This window comes from Loxodonta africana, chromosome 26, assembly GCF_030014295.1.
Source record: "Loxodonta africana isolate mLoxAfr1 chromosome 26, mLoxAfr1.hap2, whole genome shotgun sequence".
NCBI lineage: Eukaryota > Metazoa > Chordata > Mammalia > Proboscidea > Elephantidae > Loxodonta > Loxodonta africana.
The window spans coordinates 13992571-14020198 of NC_087367.1; the positions used below are offsets into that span (position 1 = coordinate 13992571).

At 40.8% G+C, this 27628-nt stretch overlaps 1 protein-coding gene across 1 annotated transcript in view; it reads left to right on the forward strand.

Annotated features, from left to right (window-relative positions):
• Window positions 1-3327: 3327 nt before the first annotated feature.
• The window catches only part of FBXO11 (F-box protein 11), a 91689-nt gene continuing 67388 nt past the window's right edge, over window positions 3328-27628 (forward strand). The window contains exon 1 of the mRNA XM_010597272.3: window positions 3328-3405. The gene's annotated coding sequence lies outside the window, so the exon portion shown is untranslated. The remainder of the gene's footprint in view (window positions 3406-27628) is intronic.

Consider the following 27628-nt stretch of genomic DNA (forward strand, 5'->3'; position numbering starts at 1 on the left):
CACTTCTTGCAAGACAGGTTTGTTTGTTCTTCTGGTAGTCCGTGGTATATTCAATACTCTTTGCCAATACCATAATTCAAAGGCATCAATTTTTCAGTCTTCCTTATTCATTGTTCAGCTTTTCCATGTTTATGGGAAAAAAACAAAACAAAACAAAAACCCAAACTCGCCGTCAAGTCGATCCCAACTCATAGTGATCCTATAGGACAGGGTAGAACTGCCCCATACAGTTTCCAAGGAGCACCTGGTGGATTTGAACCATCCACATTTCGGTTAGTAGCTGTAGCACTTAACCAGTACGCCACCAGGGTTTCCAATGCATACGAGCCTATTGAAAATACCATGGCTTGGGTAGGACACATCTTAGTCCTCAAAGTGACGCTTTAAAGAGGCCTTTTGCAGCAGATTTTCCCAATGCGATACGTCGTCGTTTGATTTCTTGACTGCGATTTCCATGGGCATTGATGTGGATCCAAGTAAAATGAAATTCTTGACAGGTTCAATCTTTTCTGTTTGTCATTATGTTGCTTATTGGTCCAGCTGTGAGGATTTTTGTTTTCTTTATGTTGAGGTGTAATCCATACCAAAGGCTGCAGTCTTTGATCTTCAGCAGTCAATGCTTCAAGTCCTCTTTGCTTTCAGGGACCATAAATATTCAGAGTTTTTCAGTTGTTTTATAACAGCCCCCCTCCTCAAATAATTTTTTTGAAGAGGAAAACTTAGATCTAAGTTTCTCCGTTATCTGGACCAAAGAGAGATCGTCTCAATCTCATAAAGCTTTTTCTAATTGAAAAGGATTAGGAAATCCAAAATAATTTCTTCCTTAAAAGAAAAAAATTGAAATCTAGAAAGGCAAAGTAATTTTCCTATCACGTATCAGATCAGGGACTCAAACACACTACACAATACTGGCTCACCTCTCCCCCTGCACCTTTCCCCTTCCCCAAATACAGAGGTCTCTCCCTCTCAGGGTAATTTATCATTTATCTTTACAATTATCTATGTCAAAGCCAGGCAACGACTGATCAAACTCAAATGAGAGAGAAATCACTCAAAGGTCTGAAAATTATAGAAGTGGGTAAACTTTCCACATACAAAAAAAATTATAAACAAAGGAGTGGGGGGAGAATTGAGAAAACATATTTTTAGTCATTACAACAGCTAGGGGGGAGATTCCTTAGCCCCCCTTGGGGAGAGATTACGCTGAAGGGACCAGATACAGATACAAAAGATAATTCCTCTTGGGGGTTTTTCTTTGAGTTTGCGGGGTCTAAAAAAAATTTTTTTAAGTCATATAATCACAACCTTAACACATTTACTTCACCCCAATTGTTTTCAAGCATTATATAAACCACTTCTCCGAGAAGCAAACTGACCAAAGGTCTATTGCATATTGACCAAAAACCCTTTTAAACACTTGGATAACTTCTCTTAGACTACGATTAGGAACCGAGTCCAAACTTGGATCACAAGTTTACACCTCAGTAAAATAGATCTCCAAGGTTTGCAAATACCCTCAGCTTGGCTAAAGGGTACAAAATCTCTAGCGCTCCCTACAGGTCAGACTTTGAACCTACCTGCCACCAAAAAAAAAAAAAAAAAAAAAACCCAAACCATTGCGGTGGAGTGGCATTCCTACTCATAGCGATCCTACAGGACAGAGCAGAACCGCCCCACAGAGCTTCCAAGGCTGTAAATCTTCACGGAAGCAGACCTCCACATCTTTTTCCCACAGAACAGCTCGTGGGTTCCGACCGCTGACGTTTTGGTACCTACCACCCCCCCCCACCCCCCCAAAAAACCCCACTGTTGTGGAGTGGATTCCAACTCATAGCGACCGTACTGGACAGAGTAGAACCGCCCCATAGGGTTCCCAGGGCTATAAATCTTCACTCTTCCTGCCGCGTTCCTACCACAGAAAACCCGAAATACCGACGATCGACTCCTCGTTTCACTTTTCTTTTCTTAAAAATCGGGTGAAGGTGGCCAAGAAAGGGCTGAAAAAGCGAACCGATGGATTAATCACTTCTCCCCATTACATCAGCAGCCCCCGCCCTTTCCTCCGAGCACCTCCTCCTTCAGAATCGTCGCTACGCACCAGCGCTCCCTTCGCCCACCCCCCGCTCTATTATATGCCCCGATACCTCCCCATTATCACCCGCCCCGCCACACTCCCCCTTTCCTCCTTCCCCCTCCTCGACCCGGAGGGAGGAAACCCGAGAGAGGAAACAGGGCGTTGAAGGAAGGGCCTTGGCGATAAGAACGGAGGCCTCATTGGCCGGCCGGCTGCACGGGCGCCTCCCGTTGGCTGCTCGGCCGGAATCCCCGCCCCTCCACTTCCCCGCCCCTCCCCCTCCCCCGCCGCCCTCCCCCGCGCCCCCGGCCAGCCCCGCGGCGGGGAGGGACCGACTGGGCCAGTGGAGGCTCCGGCAGTGTCAATGGCTCCTCCTGCCACGGAGCAGCAGCCGAAGCCGCGGCGACGGGGCTGAGGAGGAGGAGGAGGAGGAGGAGGAAAGGCTCCTTTAAGGAGGAGGAACGACGACGCCTCTTTTTCTCCGTATCTCCTCCCTTCACACTCATTTCCCCTTCGCCGAGGAGAGCAGGGGGAGGAGAGAGAAGAGACCGAAGAGAGAGAGAAAATTCCTCACAGAAATCTCTTTCAGGGGGTGTGGGGGGAGGAAGAGAGAGGAAAAAAGCGCCGGGCGCCCCTGCTCCCTCCCTCCCTCCCTCCTCTCCCTCCTTCTCCCTTCCTCGCCCGCCCGCCCGCCCGCCCACTCCCCCGCCGCCGGAGACGCCGCTCGGGAGTCGGCGGGCCCGGGGTCTGTCTCCTCAGCCGCCGTCGCCGCGCTTCGCCTCGGGAGCCCCAGGCGGGCGGACGCCCTTTCTTTCTTTCTCTCGCTCGGCCCGTCTCTCTGCCGCCGTCCCTCGCGGCCGCCCCGCCCGGCGGCCTCGGCCTTCCCCGCGCGTCAGGCCCGCCCGCCCGCCGCCCGCCCGCCCGCCGGCCTCGCTCGGTCCCCGTGTCTCTCGGCGGCCTCTCTCCGGACTCGGGGTCTCGCTCGCCGTCCGCCCGCGCCGTCCCCCTCCCCGGTCCCCTTCCTTCCTCCCCTCCCCGCCCCTGCCCCTGCCCCGAGCTCGCTGCGCGTGTGTGTGTGTGTCCCTCCGCCAACGCCGCCACCTCAGCCCGGCAAATGAACTCCGTCCGAGCCGCCAACCGGAGACCCAGGCGAGTGTCGCGGCCGCGCCCGGTGCAGCAACAGCAGCAGCAGCCCCCGCAGCAGCCGCCGCCGCAGCCGCCCCAGCAGCAGCCGCCGCAGCAGCCCCCGCCGCCGCCGCAGCAGCAGCCGCCGCCGCCGCCACCGCCGCCTCCGCCGCTGCCTCAGGAGCGGAACAACGCCGGCGAGCGGGGTAAGGCCGCGCTGGCTCCCGGCCGCCCGCCCGCCCGCCGCCGCCGCCTCGGGCTCCCCGCAGGCCGGGCACCGGGCGGGCAGGCACCGGGCACCGGGCACCGGGCGGGGAGTCCCGGGGCGGGCACCGGGCACCGGGCGGGGAGTCCCGGGGCAGGCACTGGGCACCGGGTACCGGGCGGGGGCGGCCTGCGCGCCCCGGGGTGGGAGACCGAGGCTGAGCGCGGGCGGCTCCCCGGTGCCGCAGTGTCAGCCCGGGCCGGGCCCCGGCCGCCAGGAAAAGCCGCGGCTTCCCCGCTCGGCCGGGCTCACGCTCAGGCCGCGCTTTGTTTGGTTTCGGGGGGCCCGGCACCCTCCGCCCCCACCCATCCCTGTGGCTTCTGGGCTCGCTCCCGGACCCCGCGGGAGCCTGTGGGCGGCTGGGGGGCAAGCGGAGGGGGGACTTCCCCCTTTTCTGGCGCCTTCCCCGGCTTCGTCTCCCCCTGCTCAGGGAGGGTGGGGAACGGCCGGGGGGACCGGCGGTGGGCTTGGCCGGGGCACTTGTTTTCCCCCTTGGCTCTGTGCTCGCCGCCCCCCTTCCCGTGGAGGAGGGGACGGGGATCCGAGTGGTCCGTGCTGTTGGCCGGGAACTTGTTTCCCCGGCCCCCCCTCCCGAGTCACGGGGCAGGGGGAGCAGCGACTCCCCTCCCGGCCCCACAGTGTTTGCTACGCAGTTTGCCTGTAGTTCCAGAACCCCTGGGAAGGACCCGTTAAATCCAGACCTTCCGATAAATAGAGAGCCCATCGGCCATTTCCAGCCCCCTCCCTCGCGTGCTGTGCAGTTACCCTTCCGCGCTGGCGGCACCCCTCTCGCCGTCCTCCCCAGCGACCCCCCAAGCCCCGGTGCTGCCCTCCACGTCTCCTGGTGGGCTTTGAACGCCCCTTCCTTAGAATGGGCCCCTGGGAGTGTGTGTGTGCGCGTGCGCGCCTGTGTTTGTGTGTGTGTGTGTGTGTGTGTGTGTGTGTGCGTGTGCGTGCGCGCGCGGTGTCCAAGGCCTAGTGAAATGTGTCATTTGGACCCAACTGTGCAGCACTGTCTGGTAACCACCATTGTCTACGGGCTGAGGCTCCCCGGGGTTGGATTGCTGCTTTAGCGAAAATCATGTTCAGTTCTACTTGGAAGATGTGGGTATCTGGGGGGGGGGGGGGTTTAGGAGGTGGGGGTGTTGCTCTTTGGTCTCCAAACGTAACTGTTCTCTTTATTAATTAGCTGCTCCCGGCGGGGGTGGGGGTCACTACCATATTTATGTGTACGGTTGTTGTTTGAAGGAGAAGGGGAATTGTTCGGAGACATTTTGCTTGTTTTAGTTGTCTGGTTAAGGTGAAATTTTACATGCGTTGGTTGTCACACCTTTGACGAAAGGGGTTGTGATTAAATGCCTTTTAAAAATTGTACCTTTCTTTAAACACTGTTTCATTGTTGTGCTTGACCAAAATATTTAACAAATGAAGGAGGGCGATGTTAATCAGAGAGATAGTTTAAAGGGTCTTCAGTAGTCACTCTTAGCGTCCTTGAGAAAGCAGTTTGCTGTCTGTTGCTTGAAAGAATGTGATATTTCGAGCCATTTGGCGGTCTTGTGCAACGTAATTGGTAAATGTGTTTTAATGATTCTTTGATACATTTACCTTTTTTTTTGTAAATTCGAAAATATTGTAGTTTCATCGTTTACTTTCATATGTGCATATCAAGGTTCTCTTGAATCCCATTCAAATAATATTCAAGTATCATTCAAGAATTGGCACTATATGTAAGAGAAGTGACAAAAAAATTTTGAGGAAACAATGACGCTGGGTTGAAATCCTAGCGTTTAATATTAAGGATTCTCTTGCTAGAAGTAGGGTTTTTTCAAGATGTACTGACTTGTTAATGACATTAGCGCTGAGTCAAAAGGTTTCAGCTGAACTTAATTTATAGTCCCTTTGTGTATTTTTAAATGTTTATTCTGAATCTCCATTTTATGATTTGTGTGTAATTTCCAACTTAATTGAGGTAATTTTATCTTGGACACTTTTCTTCAATTGTTCAAAATTATTAGCTACCAAAGTCTTTTTCCATTTGAAGTAAAGTGATAAAATGACTTGGTTGTTGGCAGTCACGTGTGAGAGTGTCAGTTTTCTTTTCATTGATGTTCATAAACTGACTGACAAAGATGTTCAGGATTCAGAATTTCAGTATGTAGCTAACGAAATGGTAAACCAGATTCACTGTAGAATGGTTGCTTTGCTGCAACTAGTAGAAACTCTTCTGGAGACTGTATTGGCACCGAGGGGAAAAGAACTTGCTGATTAGCCTTCAGGGAAAATAGTATGGGTCTTTTAGAGAGCAAATAAATGCCTCGAAATGAGTAAAACATTAAGACAAATTAAAAGACTAATAAAGATTTTGCCGGCTTTACGTAAAAATGTCATTCCTGAAACGTTGGCATGTTGATTACTTTTTAAAAGTGTACCATTAACATAATTACCAGAAGTGAGCCAAGAAGAATGCCCTTTATTTTAGAAGTTTTATGGTGCATACCCAGTGTCAACATTTTTAGTTTGGAAAAGAGAGGTTTTGTTGTTTTATTTTTTAAGAATATGCCAGGTTTTACGATTTTGACAGAGTCATTAAGAAAGTACCAATAGCTGACACATTTTTTTTTTTTTTTAAACTTTTTACCAATGTGATGGATCTGTAACTCTTGCAGGAGACTCTTGGATAGTTACATAATAGTGGATCAGACCACTTGCTTGGTTAGGGAATCGAAGTGAGACTCACTTGAGTTTGTTCAGTCTGTGTATAAAACCAGTTATTTTTTTTTTTTTCATATAAAGGGCGGACTTTAGACTTTTTAGTGGTGGAAAAATAGTTACAAGATAGTGTTTTTTCAAGCAGAAATTCTGTCAGAGCTGGTTTTTAGTTACCTCCTCGCCCAGAGATTGTTTACTCACTGTCACTGAGTTGATTCCGACTCATAGCTACCATTTAGGACGGAATATAACTGCCCCATAGGGTTTCCAAGGCTGTAAACTGCCACATCTTGCTCCCATGGAGCGGCTGGTGGGTTCGAACCACTGGCTTTCCGATTGGCAGCCAAGTGCTTAACCACTGCACCACCCCAGGGCTCCTTAAAGGTTGTTTAATAATTGGTATCAAAACTTATTTGACATATATAAAGGTGGGGGGTTGGGTGCTGTCAAGTCAATTTCAACTCAGAGTGAACTCTTGTGACAGTAGAACTGCCTGTAGGGTTTTCTAAGTGTAACCTTAACAGGAGCGCATCGCCAGGTCTTTTGGTTAGCAGACAAGTGCTTAGCCATTGTGCAACCAGTTGTATATATATATGTACATGTGCATGTACATAACATACAGAGAGAGAGAGCTCCCTGTGGAGCTCAGTTCTAATCTTAAATACGTGGGGTCATCATAAGTTGGAATTGACTCGAAGGTGACAAGTTAGGTTTGGAATTGGCGTATATATACATATATATGTATCTTTTAGATGTAATGGCAGATATTTGAAGAAAAAAGAAACTGAACCTTAACAGCGTATAGAGTGAAATCTTGTGAGAATGCTTCGGAGACTTACATGGAGGAGGATTTCTTACCCCCGACGTAGGAAGATATTGACCTGGGTGTTCCATGCAATGTTGTCTTCATTTATGTTATCTGAAATGGCCACTGTTTTAGGACTGAATACTGTGAGTCAGAATCGACTCCTCAGCATCGAGCTTGGTTTTTGTTTTGTTTTTACTCATCATTAGCCTTTTTAGTCTTTTAATTTAAATTCCTTAGTTTGGGATCTCACATACCACTTTGAGTTAATAGAAAGTAACTTGTGTTTCACATAGGGAAAATTTGATAATATATTCCATGACTTAATGAAACTGAAAGTAGTGTGGGGATGGATTTTTGATGTTTGTTTTGTTTAAAAATCCTAAAAGGATTTAGTTTTTGCAACCTGTTCTGCTGAATTCATCTTCTTTGACGTGGAAATCTAACTGGTAGTCTTTTTCTAAGAGAAATGTGAGAAAACGCTTACAGGTCTACAGAAGTACTGTGTATTCTGGTCAGTAGCTTTTGGTGGTTAAATTTGAATTCTTTGAATAGGTTATAGATGCATGTGATTTAAAATTCAAAAGTCCCCTCCTACTCTTATCTTCCAGCTATCAAATTATACCTGGTATCAGCCACTATTGTTAGTTACTCATTTATTATGTTGTAATTAGTAAAAGATGAAATTTGAGTTCTGAAAATAATATGGAGTTCTTGAAAATAGTTTTTTTTTTTTTGTTTTAGTTACTGGAAAATAGTCAGGGCTGTTTTGAAGTGCTGAGTTTTTAACTGTGATATCATTTATAGTTTAGTAAATATGTCGTTCAATGTCCTAGTCAATAATGTAATGTATTAGTGGATCTTACTAGTAATTTCTAGCCTGAAATAATCTTACGGAGTAAAACAGAGTCTCTAATCCTACATTTATGGGATAAAAATCTCACCTATGGCTCTTGAATTCTAGGGTTTTGTTTTGTTTTTAATGAACTTATTAGAAGAATTTAGTACGTGTAGTATTACATAAAATATTCCTGATGGAGCCATATAGTTATACTATACAGCAGCAAGGATACTCCTTAGTCTTGTATGCTAATTATACCTTTTCTGTGGACTGTTCTAGCTTATGGTGTTTTACCCTCAGGTTCTACCTACTACTTATAGAATAAGGAACCTTTCTTTGTATCCTTTGTAGATGGAGGAGTTCTAGCCAAGGAACATGATATTTTCCTGTTTTAGGAATTAAGTACTGTGAGATTATATTAAAAAAGGGGGGGGGGATAAAAACATACTCTTCCTGTCTAGTAGCTAAACCTTAAAAAACATTAGGAAATACTTACACATTCCACCAGAGCCCTGGTAGCACAGTGGTTAGAAGCTTGGCTGCTAACCAAAAGGTCGGCAGTTTGAATCTACCAGCTGCTCCATGGAAACCGTGTGGGGCAGTTCTGCCCTGTCCTATAGGATCACTGTGAGTTGGACAGCAGTGGGTCTGGTTTTTTTTTTTTTTTTTTTTAATGCATTCCATCAGAGTAGAGGTGCCACCAACTTTTTTGTGAAGAGAGCCTACTTTTTTATTTTCTGAAAGCTAAGAAATTATTTGAGAGATAGAAATGAGGTAGTATCAATGCTGATGAGTCCTAAAGATGTCTGTATATTGCTTTTCTCTTTTTTATGAGAAGTCTGGTGAGGAAAGTCCAACCAGCTTAGAGACCTACCAGTTAAGGTAAGAACCACTAGTACTAAATAGATCTTGACCTGTTAGTGAGGACCCCTGAACTTAGATTTGGCAGACAAAGGCTAGTAAACCCATTGCTGTCGAAAATGGGTTTACTTTTTTTTGACGGCAAGTAGAGAGTATTTTCTTAGTTTTTGTTTTCCTGTTTGTCTTGATATTGAAAATAGCCAGACTACAATAATAAATTGTTTCAACTTGAGGCCTGCTGTCTCTTACTGTTCCCCTGTTTGTCCCTAACTAATAAGTTACTCTTCCTTTGTGTCTGTCTTGCCCCACTTGTATAAGTGTCATTCAGTTTTAGACCTTCCTTTTCACTGATTTATCAGCCCTTTGAATTATATTCTGGTCTTCAAAAAAACTCCAGTTAGTATGTGAGATTGTTAACAAGGTACTCCCCAAATAGTAGTCATTGCTCAAGAGGATGAAATTAGGAAGAAGTGAAATATAAAGGATGAGACAGTTGGGTAGTATAATGGAAGAGTTCAGAGTTAGGGCTAGATAACAATAGAACCTCTGAGTCTTACTTCATAAAATGGGGATAACAGTTTCCTTATAGAATAATTGTGAGGATTAGAGATAGTAAAGTATCTAGCACATGGTAGATGCTCAGTATGTGACAGCTCTTTGAAATATAAAAAATAATAATAAAGGATGGGATCACCTGTATGTAAACTGAAGCAATAAAACATACATAAGTTACTAGTTTCTGGCATACCCCAAAATGTCATCTAGGTGGCTTGGTATAATCTCAGAGAGTCTGGTTTGTAATTGTTAATAAGTAATCTCATATCTAATGAATTGAAATATACTTAAAAGAAAGAATAAGAAAAAGAAGAAATATGGGATGTTTGGAATAAATATTGACTGTTTCTGCTGTGTGCTAGCCTGTTGCAGACCCTCTTTCTTATATTCAAACAAACAGACAAACCGGTTGCCGTCAATTCTGACTCATAGTTACCCTGTAGGTTCGAACCCTCGGCCTTTTGGTTAGCAGTTGAGTCCTTAACCACTGCGCCACCAGGGCTCCATTCTTATATACTCTCTTATTTAATTGCCTTACATTGGGCAAATCTACTCCAAAAGACTTCTTTAGAGTGTTGAAAAGCAAAGATGTCACTTTGAGGACTACGATGCCCCTGACCCAAGCCATGGTATTTTCAGTTGCCTCATATGCGTGCAAAAGCTGGACAATGAATAAGAAAGAATGAAGAATTATCAATGCCTTTGAATTATGGTGTTGCCAAGAATGTTGAATTTACCGCGGACTGCCAAAAGAACAAACAAATCTGTCTTGAAAGAAGTACAGCCAGAATGCTCCTCAGGAGCAAGGATGGTGAGACTTCGTCTGTGTGTTCTTTGGACATGTTATCAGGAGAGACCCCTCCCTGGAGAAGGACACCATACTTGTTAAAGTCGAGAGTGAGTGAAAAAGAGGAACACCTTCCACAAGATGGATTGACGCAGTGGCTGCAACAATGGGCTCACACATAGCAATGATTGTGAGGATGGTGCTGGACCAGGCAGTGTTTTGTTCTGTTGTACATAGGGTCACTATGAGTTGGAACCGATTTGATGGCACTAACAACAGCATCTCATTTAATCCTTTTAGCTATTCTGTAAAGTGCATGTTGTTATGCATCTTTACAAATGAGGAAACTGAGGCTTGCAGTCACACAGCAGTGAAGATACATAGTAAGTAGCACGGAAGAAATTCAGAATTGGCTTATATCACCCAGTCTTTCTATAAACAAGGGGAGATACGGAAGTGCATTTGTAAATGTCTCCATCACTTGCAAGGGAAGGAGTAACCTAGCCCTTGCAGCAGACCTGTCCCCTGTCCTATTCTGTCTGTCCTTAAGGAGATGAATACATTGGTCTGATGCCACTGATTGTTGAATCATCTGGTTTCACATTTTCTAAGTAACCATCTGCTCATAATTTTACCTCTCATGTAGATTTCTCTCGAAAAGAGACTATACTGATTGGCCAGCATGTTTTTCTAGCATGTTGATGAGATCACTAAGCTCAAGAAGGGTAGATTTCCCCTGAATTACTCATAAGTTATGAATAAAGGGTGTTAAGTTTTCTAGCTCATGGTTATAGACTGTACTGTTTCAGGAGGGAAAAAATGTGGATTAAATTACTATTAGACTTCAGTAGTAATTTTGACTGGTTAAGGACCAAAGCTTGGTCCCTAACATGTGTAGCTTGGGGTCTTTATATACATTTGGTTAACACAAGAAATGTGCTTAAACTTAATCCTTAGAAAATAGAGAAATGAAACCAACTAACTTCCTTTACATAATTTATTTTAGTTGAAGGCAAATATTTAAAATAGTTCTTTTACTTTGAAAATGAATACATTAATTGCATTTTAAAATTTTAAAACACTCAAAATAAGATACAGTGTTAAAGCAAGTGTAAGTACTGTATGTATACACAAAATCTAATGATTTGGAATATTCTTCGAAGAATATTTTCTTACTCTTCCAATTTCTAGAATTCCAACTGTAAAATGTTTTGCCCTTGTAACTTATGGAAGACTGTGGGGCTATATGTTCAAAAAAGGGGGGGGTAAAAAACCACTCTCCCATATGGTGGCTAAACTTTAAAAAGCATTAAGGAGTACGTCCACATCTCATGAGGGGACAAGTGCCGTTCTCTTTCCCCCTTTTTTTTTTTTTTTTGGTGAACAGAGCCTACTCTTCTATTTTCTACAAGTTTAGAAATTATTTGAGAAATACAAATGGAGTAAGAACCCGTGCTTTAAATTTATTTTCCTGGTAATGATGACTGTCTTAGCTTCACCGTCTTCCCCTAGTCAGCAGCAGCACTCATTTTCCAGATGGCTAAGTTGGGTTGTGGAAAAATCTTTGACTGTTGAAAGTTTTTCCTTAGTATGGAATTAACTGGCCACAATGTGGGCTCAGCCTTTGGCATTGGATTCTTCAGTACTGTGATATAACCATCGGACTTGAATCAGTTTAGTCTTTCCTTATTTGCTAACTCTACTTGCGTTTAGATAGGAGAATTATTTTTTACAATAAGTATTGATTTTTAATCTGACATCCATAGTACTTAACATAGTATATATAAGAACATCTGATTTAGCAGACTCTATTTTTTTTTTAATGCTTAAGAGGAAGTGGGGGTATGTAACTCTTCTTTTTATTTACCTGTTACATTTTGAGATGAACAGCATTGGTGTATGTGTCATTAGTAATTGTTTCATTCCATGCAATTGATCATACCTTTTTGGGAAGAAAAAAAAAAACAGACTTTAAAGAGAATTAGAAGTGAATAAAATTTAGCAAATGAGAAGTAGGAGTCATTTCAGAGTTACTATAGCAGAGAAGAAGGATCAAAGACGACATATTTGAAAGAAATGGGTGGTGAGGTGGCAAGTGTTTTATTTTGAAATCTTAACATTTTTAACAAAATGATCTTAAGATAAAGGGAATTGTGGAGTTACTCATTTCTCTGGTTCACATATAAAACCAGCTATGTGTTATGATCAGAGTACTCAGTGAACTCATTCACAATTGTGTGTGAATGACTGATACCCTCACAGTCCTCGGAAAGGCATTTGCGTTTTTTAGAGACTGATTGCTTAGCCAAATTTTGTTATTTTAGGCCCAGTAACTGGGTTTAAAAGAGAGAGGAAGAAGTCCCTGGTAAGCACTCAACTACCAACCAAAAGGTTGGTGGTTCAGACCCACCCAGAGGCTTCTCCAAAGTAGGCCTGGTGATCTTATTCCGGAAAGCCACAGCCTTGAAGACCCTGTGGAGCAGTTCTACTCCGTACAGGTGGGGTCGCCATAAGTCCTCTGGAGTTGACCGGACGGCAGTTAACGACTGAAGAGAGAGGAGAAGTTAAGCTCCTTGGAAAAAGATTGATCTCAGAAGCAGATGAGCACTTCTAGGGAGGAGGAGAGTGGAGAATTAGTGCAAGAACCACTTACCTTGCACGTTTATTACTTTTTGAAGTTTTTTTTCCCCCAAAATAACTAATTTTAGGGTAAGGATTGGGATAGAGAGAAGCAGAGTTGGAGCAAGTAGAAGTGGCAGTACGTATGGGTCATTGAATTAGTGGTCATTTGAATTAAAAACTAAACGCGCGCACACACACACCATTGAGCGCCCTCTCAGTCACTGCCCCCACCCCCATTTTCTAACTGCTTGAATTAGTTTTACCTGTTTTGAACTTCATGTGAATGGAATCATCCCATATATACTCCATTGTGCCATTGGCTTCTTTGGCTTGAAGTTTGCTTGTGAGTTTCACTCATGTTGTTGCTTGTAGCAACAGTGTGTTCATTCTTGTTACTATATAATATTACATTGTATGAATATATTACAATTTATCCATTCTAAAATTAATGGACATAGAGTGATTTTCCCTTCTTGGCTGTCAGGAAAAGGGCTGCTATGTATATTCTTACATATATATTTCGGCAAATATGTACACATTTCTGTTGAGTACACTCAGAATATAGGTCCTGGGCCCATTAATTTGTCTTTTGATTAAAGGTTTTAGCAAGGATTTTTTTAGTTCAGGTTATAGATGCTATGAGATTCTTCTCTATTTTATATGTCAACATAAATCATTGCTTATCTTTTCCCAAAGGTAAAATTTCCATTTGCTTTATAAAAAATGGAGTATAAAACAGCTCTAAGACAGATATGACTATGGCCTCTCGTAATTATGTTGTTATGCCAGTCAACCTGAAAAAAATGATTCTGTTTCAAATATTAGTGTATTAAGTGCTTGGTTAACCTTTTTCCTTTAGTCTTTTGTTATGTCTGCTCTTACATCCCTTAATGAATCTGGTGTTATGATAACAGCTAATTTTTTTTGTCTCCAAAAAACAGTATAAAGAAGGCTACCATGTTTATTCCCATTTTCATTTTTTGCATATAGCCATATTTGGTATTAAAATTCTGAGTTATTCTATAGATATGTCATTGTAAACTTTGTTTTTGTGCTGCAGTTTTTCATATACAGATTTGATTCTCTTAAGCTTTAGAAAATACAATTTCAGTAGATTTTTTATCTTTATTTTTTGGAAGTATACGATTTCTGAATCCAGAGAACATTTTACCAGTAGTCGGAAAGTTTACCCATCAACTTAATATAATTTAATTTTCTCCCAAATTGCAAGTTGGGGTTTTTTTTTGGGGGGGGGGTGGTGGGAGGGAGTCTTTTTTACATTTAGGAATTAAGAAAAAAAATACTGTGGACTTTAATATGTGGTTCTGAGCCTTCATTAAAAAAGCTGTTGTTTTCTTTTGCTGTTGAAGTGGCCATGAGTATTTATTTCTTCACTTTGGTTTGGAACCCCATTTCTTACACCTTTTAATAAAGCTTATCCTTTTAACGCCTGTGGGGAGATGCTATTACTAGGTGGTTTATTTCATTTTATTCTTTCTGATTTTCTGCATGTCATTGATTACTCTTTATTGTCTTATAGTCAGCTTGTTATAAAATTGTAAAACTGTCACAGAAAAATTGGGGCACGTTTTACTCACACAGATGTTTTCCCAGTCCTTGGCCAGATCTGTCTGTTCCTGATGTATAGAAGGAAGGTATTGCCTCTGCCAGCATCCTTGATGAGTTCTTCCCCAATGAAAACTTGTACTAAAGTGCTAGTGTCTTAAAAGCTTGTATTCCCCTGAGAATGACAGATGGGACTCTCTTCTTCAGGAAGTGCTTGCGTAAAATTGATGATATAATAGCCTTAGATACCAGAGGAGAATTTCATTATTTTATGTTTGCTCTTTAGCCCGCACTAGTCGAGTGTTAGTTAATGGACTGGGCTTGAGTCAAGTGTTAGTGTTAACCATTGTTGTTTCTTGTCCACAAAGAGCAGTATGGAAGAGACTTCCACCTTCTTTTTCGTTTTCTTCTTTTATACATAGCTGCATTCAGTAAATGGGAATAGGGAGCCAGAGCTGCTTCTGAGTGGTGTTTTTTGTTTGTTTTCCTCTCCTCGGAGTGGTTTTTTAATCTCATTTCTAAATTAGAGAATTGACTAAGGCAATTTGTGAGATGCTCAAAAATTCTGTGTCATTTGAGTTGCCATTATGTATCAGTGAGGTCTGAACTTGTCAGATGTAAACTACATAGACATAGTTCTTGCCTTCATGAAATTTATGGTTAGAGATTGAGTTAAATAACATTTAAGAGCAGGATGAATTGTGAATAAGCCTGTCAGTATGTTTTCATTGTTTTCTGCTTACACTCTTCTAACAAGTAGAAATCAACTTTTCCATTGATGAGGATAATTTTTCTTTTGAGCCCACATGTTTTTCTGCTTAGTAATTCATATACATATATATTTTCAAGGATGCGCGCGCGCACACACACACGGTGGAGCGAATGGTTAAGCACTTAACTACGAGATGAATGGTTGGTGTTTGAACCTACCCAGAGGCACCTGGCAGTCTGCTTCCAAAAGGTCACACAGCTTTGAAAACCCTATGGAGCAGTTCTACTCTGCACACATGGCATCACCATCAACAACAACACATATCATAAGCTGGAGTTTTATTTGTAACCTTTTCCTTAGATTGTGTGCAGGACCAGAGAGTTTCTTAGAGAACTTTCTGTGAAATGCTGTTAAGATCAAGGTTTGTTACAACCACTCAGTAGTCTGGTATATATTCTGCCCTTTAATCATTGATTGAATTATTTTTCCTGCCACACTTCAAAAATTGTTGCAGCCCAAAGATTAAGCCAAGTTATAGTATTTTTATGTAAGTGATTAAGAAAATACATGCCTAGTGAAGGAAATTACTTGCAAAGTTGGAGCCATTTGTCATTTTCATGGTATTGTACTTAATTTAATTACATTTATTGTTTTGTTCTTATATCCAGAAATTGAAGGTAGGAGGACAAGTTTCAATTAAATTATGTTACTGGTGTCTAAGCTGCTCAATTGCAGAGATAAAACACGTTAAGTTTCCTCATAGCATCTGCTACCCTGCATACCAACTAGTTGTCGTAACTCCCAGAGTATTTTCTGTATCTTCCTGATTCTTAGTATCTCTGTTCCTACATTGCACCGGGAATCTGTCCTCTATTTCTGAGTCATTTGAGAATTAAGATTTGAGACCCTTTTAGTTGGATATTGTGAGTTTGTCCACGGTCTGTTAAGTCTCTGGTTTTGAAGGCTAGAAAAATGTCACACACCAATCACACACATGCATTAGTGAAACTGGGACTATACACTTCTGACTTGGTAGAATGTTAGTAGTGTCTTGGGATGGTGGATTTGAGGTGATTTTTGCACTTTTTCTGCATTTCATTGTTTATCAAATACTGTATATGGAATCTGGAGGGAAGGAGGCTTGTGGTTTTGAAAAAGACCTTTGATAGTTCTGATTGTGATGTGAACTCGTACTACTTGGTTTGATGATATAGTCCCCATGTCGTGTCATTTTAAATTTGAATAGAAGCTTAAAGCTTTACATTTTTCAGTGTTTTAAATGCTTATTCATTTGTGGGCATTTTTAGTTTTCGTATTCATGGAAACCTTAGGATGATAATTGGCTCTATCCTGTCTACGAAATAAGGAGGATAAATGATGATAAGAGTCAGAGTTCATTAAAAACAAAATTTTATATTTAGAACTTAGCTTGAGCCAGTTATCCTGCCTTTCTAGGATAAGTTTGTGAATATTTCATCAGGAAATTAGGTTACGTTATGGTAGTAAATATATACAAATAATAATTTGCTTACATGTCTGGCTGAATGATGGGAGATGGAAATTTAATATGCAAACAGACTGAATAATAAGAAAGAAAAAAGAAATTTATTGTCGGCCACAACAAGTGCTTGTTTCTTTTACAGGGTACCAGAAGTGATATGGACTCATGTCTGTTTAATAATAATTTTTTTTTTTAATTTTGCTGTGCTTTAGGTGAAAGTTTACAGTGCACATTAGCTTCTTATCCAAAAGTTTATACACAAATTGTGACATTGGTTGCAATCCCGGCATTGTGTCGGCACTCTCTCCCTTTCCCTTTCCACCCCGGGTTCCCTGTGCCTATTTGTCTGGCTCCCCTGCCCCTTCTGCCTTCTTATCTTTGCTTTTTGGACAGGTGTTGCACATGCCTCCTGTGTTGTTATTTGTTTTACAGATGTGTCTAATCTCTGGCTGAAAGGTGGACTTTGGGAGTGGCTTCATTTCTGAGTTCGCAGGGTTCTGGGGGCCATAGTCGCAGGGGTTGCTCCAGTCCCTGTCAGACCAGTAAATCTGCTCTTTTTGTGTGTGCGTGAATTTGAATTTTGTTTTACATTTTTCTCCTGCTCTGCCCAGGACTCTGTATTGGGATCCCTGTCAGAGCAGTCAGTGGTGGTAGCCGGGCACCATCTAGTTTTTCAGGGCTGAGGCTGTGGTTCATGTGGTCGATAAGTCCTTTGGACTGGTATTTTCCTTGTGTCTTTGGTTTTCTTGCTTCTCCTTTTCTCCAGATGGAATGGGACAAATAGATGTATCTTAGATGGCCGCTCACAAGCTTTTAAGACTCCAGACGCTGTTCAGCAAAGCAGGATGTAGAACTACGTTACGCCAGTTGACCCCATTGTCCCGAGTCAATGGTCTCCAGCCCTCAGCCCTAGTTACTCCGTCCCTCGGGGTTTTTGGATGTGTCTAGGAAGCATCTGACTTTGCTTTGGTCAAGTTGGGCTGAATTTCCCTAAATTGTGTGTCTTTTCCCCTTGACCAGAGCTACCACTTGTTTACTATCTAGTGATTTCCCTCCCCGCTCCCCTCCCTTGTAACTATTCAAGATTGTTTTTTTCTGTGTATAAATCTTTTCTTGGGTTTTCAAATTAGTGGTCTTATCCAATATTTGTCCTTTTGTGATTGACTTACTTCACTCAGCATAATGCCCTAGAGATTGATCCATGTTGTGAGATGTTTCACAGATTCATCATCGTTGGTTATCATCGTATGGTATTCTATTGTGTGTGTATGTACCATACCTTGTTTATCCATTCATGTGTTGATGGACATGTAGGTGGTTTTTGTCTTTTTGTTATTGTGAATAATGCTGCAGTGGATATGGGTGTGCATAAGTCTATTTGTGTGACAGCTCTTATTTCTCTAGGATGTATTCCTAGTAGTGAGATTTCTGGATCATATGGTATTTCTATTTCTAGCTTTTTAAAGAGGCCCCATATCATTTTCCGTAGTGGTTGTACCATTTTGCACTCCCATGTTGGTTTAATAATTTTGTGTGTAGGATATTCTCTTCATAAAATTGGATCTGGCTGTGAAGAAATCAACTGTTATCAGTTTATGAAGTGTTGAAACAGATTGCTAAGGGAAATCGTTTTCATCATTATCAACAAAAAACAAACTTCGCTTACTAAGCTATTATATTTCAATAAATTTTGGATTATGAGCTCTATCATGCTTAAGAATAAATGAGAAGAAACTGCCCATGACTTTCAAAAACTTTGGGCCTTTAAAACTTAAGTTTAGTTATTAGGTATTGAATTGACTTGTCTCACACTCACTTGAATTGTCTTCTGACTATCGTGACTATTTTGCAGGCTTCTACACCAAGAGAAAACAAGCATTTTCTTAGTAGAAATACACAAAAAAAACCTTCATTAAAAGAGATTAAGTTTGCTTTTTGTTTTTTTAAGTAGAGACTACTTATGTAGTTTTAGGGCAAATCAGCCATTAAGTGTAGATTCTAGGTAGTAATCAACATAGTTTTATGAAGAGCTGATCACGTCAGATGTATTTAAGTGATTTTCTGAAACAGTGACTTTTGGTAACTGAAGAAAGAACAACAAAAGCAATATAGCCAGATTTAAATAAAGATTTATTCTTTTATAGAGCAATAAAAACACTATTATTGGTGTTTTGCCAGTTGGGGGAGATTTTTTAAAGTTGTGTTATATGGAAGCTGTAACTTATAAAAACAGTGTTAACCATTTGCAAGTAGGCACTTGGTAAACAGCTGTTTCTGTTTGCCTTCAGCTTCCTTCTCCAGATCCAGGTTTGTTCATATGATTAATTATTTAGGTTACTGAACATATTAATTTCATAGATGATTAAAAAAAAAAAAACAGATGAGGTTAAGTACCTTAGAAGCCAAGAACAGAGATCAAATTACTTTGGATAATCTTTTTTTTTTTTTTTTTTAAGAAACCAAAACAAATAAGTAGATGCTTAGAAATGTCTAGCCAGAACTAAGTACAGCAGAAACTGAGCTGGGCTGTAGTTGAATCACTATAAAGTGTGTGTGTGTGTGTGTGTGTGTGTGTGTGTGTGTGTGTGTGTAAACACATGATATTGTATCAGCAATAAAACTTGTAAAATGTTAGAATACTTGGAAGGTTATGTCTAGTAGAAAATTTTAACTTACCCTCTTTCACATGGTTGAACGTAATTCCTGCAAGAAAAATGTTGCTCGTTTATTGTCTGTAGGCTTAGAAGATAAAACCCAACCAATTAGCTAGAGAAAATTAATTTAAATATCTTACTTAGACATGGTAAATTAGAAATTGAATTATAGAATATTTGAAATAAAAGGAACCCTACCTATAATTCTTGAGGTTTATTCACTTTTTGTTCAAGGTGGCATTTGGAATCAGAAGCCGGGACTTCTGACCCTGTGGCTAGCGATGATAGTGTTACCTCTTCTTCCAGACTCCTCTTATTCTGTTAATTTTTCAGAGTTCAGTGAGTTGTTGAACATACTAACCTGACAACCATTTCTGTAGTCCCCCGGGTGAACGAAACAAAAACTAATTTTGTTTAGAATACTTAAGTTATTCTGTAACTTAAAAGGAATATGCAAGTGAAATTATAGCTTCAGTTTCCTGTTAGACTGATTGAATTTTTTGCTTTGTTTTTAGCTGTGATTGATTGAAAATGGCAGCTCATTTATTCAGTGTCAGGAAATCTGTGTCGATGATGGATTCATATGATGATTCCCAGTGGAACTGATTTCACATGTTAAATGGTTAGTGCTTTTGAAGAGGTAAAGCAAAAGCTCTTTCCATTGTGAATGCAGGTGTCCATTTATGGTAATGGTGATGTTTCAGACTGATGAGGAGAGATTTACTGTTCGATAAATGATATTGAGACTATTGGTGATTCATTTGGAAGGACATTCAGTTAATTCCCTACTTTATTTAATACCAAAAAGTACATTCGAAGTGATTAAAGAGCTCAACATTTAAAAAAAAAAAAAAAGAATTAGAAAGTACTTCTTTCTAAGCAAGTTAAAAAAAAAAAATCCAAAAGCCATAAAAGGAAGGTCAAGAAATTGACTACGTACATGAAACAAATTTAAAGTTCTGTGCAATGAAGAGTGCTGTAAACAAATTAAGGCACATGAGAGACTGGAAGAAGAAAATTTGCAGCTTATCTAATATACCAAAACCAAACCCGTTTCCGTCGAGTCGATTCCAACTCATAGCGATGCTATAGGACAGAGTAGAACTGCCCGATAGAGTTTCCAAGGAGCGCCTTGCGGATTTGAACTGCCGACCTCTTGGTTAGCAGCCGTAGCACTTAACCACTATGCCACCAGGGTTTCCTTGTCTAATATACAAGTGATTACTATCATATGAGTGTGTTTGTCATCTAGTGCTGCTATAACATGTGGATGGCTTTACCAAAGAAGTGTATTTCCTCACAGTGAAGTAGGCTAAAAGTCCAAATTCAAGGTGTCAGCTCCAGGAGAAGGCTTTCTCTCTCTGTTGCCCTTCTCATCAGTCTTCCCCTAGACTAGGAGCTTCTCTACGCAGGGACCCCGGGTCCAAAAGACACACTCTGCTCCGGGCACTTCTTTCTTCAAGGGATGAGGTCACCCTGTCTCTCTGCTCGCTTCTCTGTCTCTTATCTCAAGAGATTGCCTCAAGACACAGTCCAATCTTGTAGACTGAGTCCTGCCTCACTAACACAACTGCTGCCCATCCTCCCTCATTAACATCATAGAGGCAGGATTTACAACATAGAGGAAATCACACAAAACCAGGAATCATGGCCCAGCCAAATTGATAAACACAGTTTTGGGGGTCATAATTCAATCTATGACATGAGTTTTTATAACTTTTTTTTAAGAGAGAAATATTACTAATGGAGCTGAACTCCGTTTTGAAAAAGCATCCTCCGGCCCATTCTCCTCCTCACTTTCACAGTTCCTAGAAATCACTATTATGAATTTGATATGAAACTGTACATTCCGTTTTTAAATACTTCCACACCTACTTTTGCACGTGTAAACATTTAGTTTTTATAAGGAGTTATGCTTGTTGCCTTCAGTATGTTTACAGTTCAGTGGGGGTACTAGACAGGAACAGAGACTGTTCCCTCAAAAGATATTTAACATACACATGTCAAGTGAATAGTATAGACCGTGCATGTCTGGCAACCTGGAAATTGTTAAGTGATTGCTAAGTGAATTAATGAATACAGAGGTATACAAAATGTAAAGGGAAAAAGCGGTTTTTTGTCGTCTTCTGTCCTTTTACTCCTCAGAGGAAAATCAACTGTTGTGCGTGTGTGTGTATATACCTTTTTCATTAAAAAGATATCACAGTGTAAATATTAATCTGTAACTTGAATTTTGTTTTTCACTTAAATATATCATGGCCATTTTTCTGTCAGTACATATAAGGTTACTTCATTTATTTTTACAGTTGCTGAGTAGACTATTGAATGTACTACAATTTATTAGCTATTCTATTGATTAATATTTAAGTTCTTATTTTCTGCTATTATAAGACGGCAGTGAACATCCTTGTACAAATATGTTGACATGTATCACAATTTCGGTAAATAGGTTCATAAAAGTGGGTTATTGGGTTAAAAGGGCATTTGCATTTTAAAGTTTGGTAGATGTTACCAAGTTTGTTTTCAGAAGAAGGTTGTATGATTTATAATTTTACCATTAGTAATTTAGATTAAATGTTTCCGAGCGAATGAATAAACACATAAAATAATTCAGAGTAGGGGGGAAACAAGTTGTAGGCCTATGTGGTTTGGAAAGACTTCCCAGAGAAAATGGATACTAAAGTAGATCTTGAAGAATGACTATGCCACATATAGTGGAAAGGTAAAAGAAAGATACTTGCTATCTCATCATCTTAGGAGTTTAATCGTTACTTCCCACTTATTTCCAACTATGCTAAAAAAGGCTGCAGCCCTGGTGGTGCAGTGGTGCAGCGCTACAGCTGCCGACCCAAAGGTTGACGGTCCGAACCCACCAGCCACTCCTTGGAGACCCTATGGGGCGGTTCTTCCCTGTCCTAAAGGGTCACTGTGAGTCGGAATTGACTCGATGGTTTGGTTTTTTGGGTTATGCTAAAAATGACTAAAATAATAAGAAAGCACGAATGGTGGAATCTCCTAGAAGGATGATGCAATAAAGAAATAGTCCATTTTTTTAATTGTATTTCTGTTTTCTTATTGTATTGTCCAGGTATTGCATCTTCGTTCAAGAAAGTATAAAGGAAGATAGGAGGCATTATCTTTTCAGTCAGTCTGGTTTTAGCTTTCCTTGAACACAGTTGAGAATTCAGAATTTTTTCATTTTTCTTCCATAATGCAAAAGAGAAGAAAATAGAAAGGAAGACATTTTACAATTATTAGACAAATAAAAAGATTAATGGAAAGAGAGAGATAGCATTCTAGTTCTGAGCTGCCCAGCATAGTGGTCACTAGCCACATGTAACTATTTAAATACAAATTAATTAAATAAAATTTAAAATTCAGTTTCTCAGTCACACTAGCCATGTGTCAGTTGTTCAATTAGCCTCATTTCACTATGGCTACTATATTGGATTGTGAAGATATAGAATCGTTTCCTCACTGCAGAACGTTCTGTTAGATATTACTGCACTAGATGTTAATACTGGTAGTAAAATTGATTCATATAAAGTGAAATCTCAGACCATGAGTCTTCAGATGATCGTATCCTGCATGAATTTTCTCAGACTCAAGAATCGAATACACATTTATTTCTAAGGACAAAAAGAAAATACGGTATTCTCATTCAGTCGTTTAACAGGAAGGCTCCATCGTGCAGTATTTTGCAACATAAACCTGGACCATCCCCTTTTGTTAAAAAAAATGTCCTATGGCAGTGTTCTTTTATCTTTTATAATTTTTGCATTGTAAAAATGTGCTTGATACAAAGAGGTTTGCCATGCTTAAATTCTTACTATTATTTCTGTTAAAGTTCTTCTTCACTATAGCTTTATTTTTCTATGACTTATTTGTTAAATGACCTAAAAATTTTTACAGGGGTCCATTGGGCCCAGGTAATAAATGGTATACTGAGTCTGCTAACTGAATTCTCAGCTGTGTTCAGTGGTATACCGAGTCTGCTAAGGTCGGCAGTTCGAACCCACCAGCCGCTCCTTGGAAACCCTATGGAGCAGTTCTGCTCTGTCCTACAGGGTAGCGATGAGTCGGAATCGACTCAATGCCAATGGGTTTGGGTTTTTTTTTGTTTGTTTGTTTGAGTGTTAACGTATGAGAAAAAGGCAGAAAAAGAGAGTAGGGAGTAAAGAAAAACAGGGTAAATGTAATACCAAAATAAAATATTAGAAATATAATTAATAAAAAAGAGTAGACCTGTGTTAAAAAGTTACAAGTTTTAAAAACCAGTCAAAGCAACAGCTACTTATAAGAGGTATACTCAAAGCGGGTGGGGAGGGGACACAAATTAAAAGTTAAGGAATGGAAAATTGGTAAATTGAACACATGGTTTATCTTTGCTTTCTCTTGAAACACTGTAATATTACAGTAAAATAAGTTTTTAAAGTCATAAGCCCACAAAGACAAAAAAGGGAGCAAAGAGACAAAAGAAGTCAACATTTGGGAAAGTGAAGAGTGGGGAATGAGCAGTAACTGAATTGAAGTTAAGCTTGCAGGAATGGAAGCTGTAAGAACCAAACCAAATCATGCCAAAGAACCCAAGACAGACTCAGGAATCAGAAGCAGGAGTACCTTTTACGATTGGTTGTAGACAAAAAACCAAACCGGAGAATTGGTTCCAACTCACAGCAACCCTTTAGGACAGAGTAGAACCTCCCCATAGAGTTTCCAGTGAGTGGCTGGAGGATTGGACCTTTTGGTTAGCAGCCATAGCTCTTAACCACTGCGTCACCAGGGCTCCCTGAGTACTGGTTGTAAGGCTTTAAAAAGAGCAATTAGGCTTTCCTGCATCCTGTGCAACCGGGCATTTGTTTGCTTCTTCCCCATCAAGGCAGAAAACTAAAGGTTTATTATGAGAGATAAGACACAAGTACAGATGCAGGTAGAGCTTTCAAACCTAAAATGGTGATTAAATGGAAAGCCTGCATATGAAAATTTGAGAACTCCAGCCTTTTCCCCTTTTTACCTCAGACATGAGCTTTTAGATTTACTCCTTCCAGGGAAGAGATTAGAAGACTGTTGTTGTTCTTGTTAGTTGCCTTCTCAAATTCATGGTCACCCTATGTGTGCAAAGTAGAACTACCGCATAGAGTCTTCAAGGCTGTGACCTTTCAGAAGCAGATGGTCAGGCCTCTCTTCCGAGGCATCTCTAGTGGGTTTGAACTGCCAACCTTCTGGGGAGTAGTTGAGTGCTTAACCATTTGCATCACCTAGGGACTCCTGATTAGAAGATTACCATCTGGAAAAACTAACTTGTTTAAGACCACGGGCTTACCAGTACTGACACGGAAATTTAAGTACTCAGCTGCTGACTGAAAGGCTGGTGGTTTGAACTTAACCAGCAACTCAATGGATGAAAGACCTGGCAATCTGCTCCCGTGAAGATTACAGCCTAGAAAACCGTGTTGGGCAGTTACACCCTGTCACGTGGGGTCACTGCCAGTCCAAATCAACTCAACAGCACCTAATAACAGCACTTTATTATTTACAGTAGTGTTTCTCAAACTTTTTGGTCTCAGGATATCCTTTAACCACTTAAAAATTACTGAGGACACACTAAGCTTTTGTTTATGTGGGGTATATCTATCACTAAACCCTGGTGGTGTAGTGGTTCAGAGTTTGGCTGTTAAGCAAAAGGTTGGCAGTTATAATTCACCAGACCCTCCTTGGAAACCCTATGGGGCAGTTCTGCTCTGTCCTATAGGGTCGCTATGAGACGGACTTGATGGCAACGGGATTTATTTACTGTATTATAAATTGAAACAAATTGTTAAAATATTCCTTTAACGGCAGCAATAATGAACCCATTATACATGTTAACACATTGTAGGTTTACAAACAACATATAGTTGTACAAAATAACCATTTTCCGAAGCAAAAAAATTTAGAGTGACATCGTTTTACACTTTTGTAAATCTAATGTAAGGCTTGGAAACCCTGGTGGCATAGTGGTTAAGAGCTACAGCTGCTAACCAAAAGGTCGGCAGGTCAAATCCACCAGGCGCTCCTTGGAAACCCTGTGGGGCAGTTCTACTCTGTCCGATACGATCACTGTGAGTCGAAATCAACTGAGTGGCAATGAGTTTGGTCTTTTTTTTTTTTTAATTTAAACCTTAGTAAAAAATCAGCTAGATTTTAATATCTGCTTCTACATTTGGTCTTTTATAATATCTCATGTCATGTAGACTCTGGAAAACTCCACTGTGCACTTGTGAGAAAATGAGAGTGAAAAAGGCATATGTTAGTATTAATTATGAAAATAGTTTTGGCCTTACAGGACCCCCTGAAAGACTTGGTAATTCTCAGGAATTTTCAGCCCACATTTTGAGAAAGTTGCTCTACGCTGAAGCCCACCAGTCGTAACCTCACACAAAATTTCTACGCTGAAGCCCACCAGTCATAACCTCACACAAAATTTCTAAACAGCATTTGTTGCCTTATTCTGATACATGAATGGATAGCCAGAGATTACCATTTGTGGATAACCTATAACATGAAAGCTGGGAGCCAAAGCAGAAAGATGGAAACAAGCAATTTGAAGAAGCAGGAATGACACAGGGAGGAAGAAAACATGAAAGAAACTAATAGTCTCAAAGAACTAAAAGAAGTTATTCTATTTATGGAACTGGAGGCTATAAATAAGGAGTTTTAAGAGAGCACAAACTGATTTCTTGAAAATTAAAAATATCAGAGTAGATATAAAATGTGGAAGATACAACTATAAAGTAATAGAAATGTTGACAGATACTGTTGTAATGTAGGAGTGGGAAAGGACTTCATATACAAAATTTCAAAAACATTGCATAAGTTAGAAAGTGAGATGATTTGTTTACATCAGAGTTGAGTTGTGTGCATCGAAGGGAGGTCATGACAGAATGCAAGAAGATATTTGTAAAATGCGAAAAACAAGGTACAACATCTAGAAAATTGAAAGAACTCTTGAAAATCAAAAGGGAAAAGACAGCCACACCATTATTAAAATACGTAAAGGCTCTAAACAAGTAGTTTATGGAAAGAAACAACCCATGGAAAGAGAAACCCTAAAACTAATAAGCCTATGAAGAGATGCTCAAAAACATTAGTTGTCAGAAAAATGTAAATTACCACAGTGAAATATGACTTTACACCTATTACATTGGGGGAACAAGAAAAAGCTGAATGCGTTATCTATTTCTGCTTAACAGATTACCCCAAAATTTAGTATCTTAAAACAGCAGGCATCATCTCCAGATACTGAGGATCAAGAATACGGGAGTGGCTTAGCTGGGTCATCCTAGCTCAGGGTCTGTCATGAGGCTGCAGCCAAGCTGTCAGCCAGAGCTGCAGTCATCTGATGGCTTGACTGGCTGGAAGATCTGCTTCTGAAATGGCTCACTCACACAGCTGTTGGCAAGAGGCCTCAGTTTCCTCTGGTTGTTGGAAGAAGGTCATAGTTCCCAGGTGCATGAGCCATTCCACAGGGCTGCTTGAGTGGATCTGTAAGTCTGTTCCTTATGACATGGCATCTGGCTTCCTCCAGGACGAGTGATCTTTAAGAGAGAGAGCAAGGAGGCAGCCACTGTGCCTTTTGTGACCTAGTCTTGCAAGTTGTATACTGTCTCTTCCTGTTCATTAGAAGTGAGTCATTAACCATTTCAGTCAGCTGGCCTAATATTGATCTTGGTGCTTCTGTTCTGCCATCTAGTTCATTATGTAGTGCCTGGAGTCTTAAAAGCTTGTGAGTGGCTGTCCAAGGTACAACTGGTGTCTATTTGCTGGGAGCATCAGAGGAAGAAGGAAGGTCAGGAATAGGTGGAGGAAATAGAAATGTGTTCATTCACCTCCATGAACAACTACTACTTTGCTATGAGACCAGAAGAACTGGATGGTACCCAGTTCCCATTACTGAACATTTAGATCAAAGATTTCATAGAAGAATCCTGATCAAAAGGGAGAAGACACAGAACAGAATTTCAAATTCTCATGGACTCTAGACTTTCTGGAGCTGTGAAGGTTGGTTGAACCCCTGAAACTCTTGCCCTGAGATAACCTTTAAACCTTAAACCAAAAATATTCCCTCAAGTCTTCTTAAAACCGAGCAAGTCTTCTTAAAACCGAGCAATAGTTTAGCTTAATTAGTAAAAAAGGCCTGCCATGAGCATTGTGCTCTTTTAAGAACTATCTATATGGGATCAAACTGACAACAGCAACTCAAAAGATTAGACAGGCACCTTAGGGGGCAGTGAGTTTATGTTAATGATAGAGGAAGAACTCAGAAAAGGAGGGTGGGAATGGTTGCACGACTCAAAGAATGTAATCAGTGTCGCTAAATGGCACATGTAGAAACTGTTGAATTAGTGTATGTTTTGCTGTATATGCTCAACAACAAAATAAAATTCAGGAGAAAAAAGGGCAGGATTTATGGACCCTTAAAATAGCAGGCAAGTTTTTGGATAGTCTTTTCCTTCTAATGTGGAGCTGTGGTGTCACAGTGGTTAAAGCTCTCAGCTGTGAACAGAAGGAT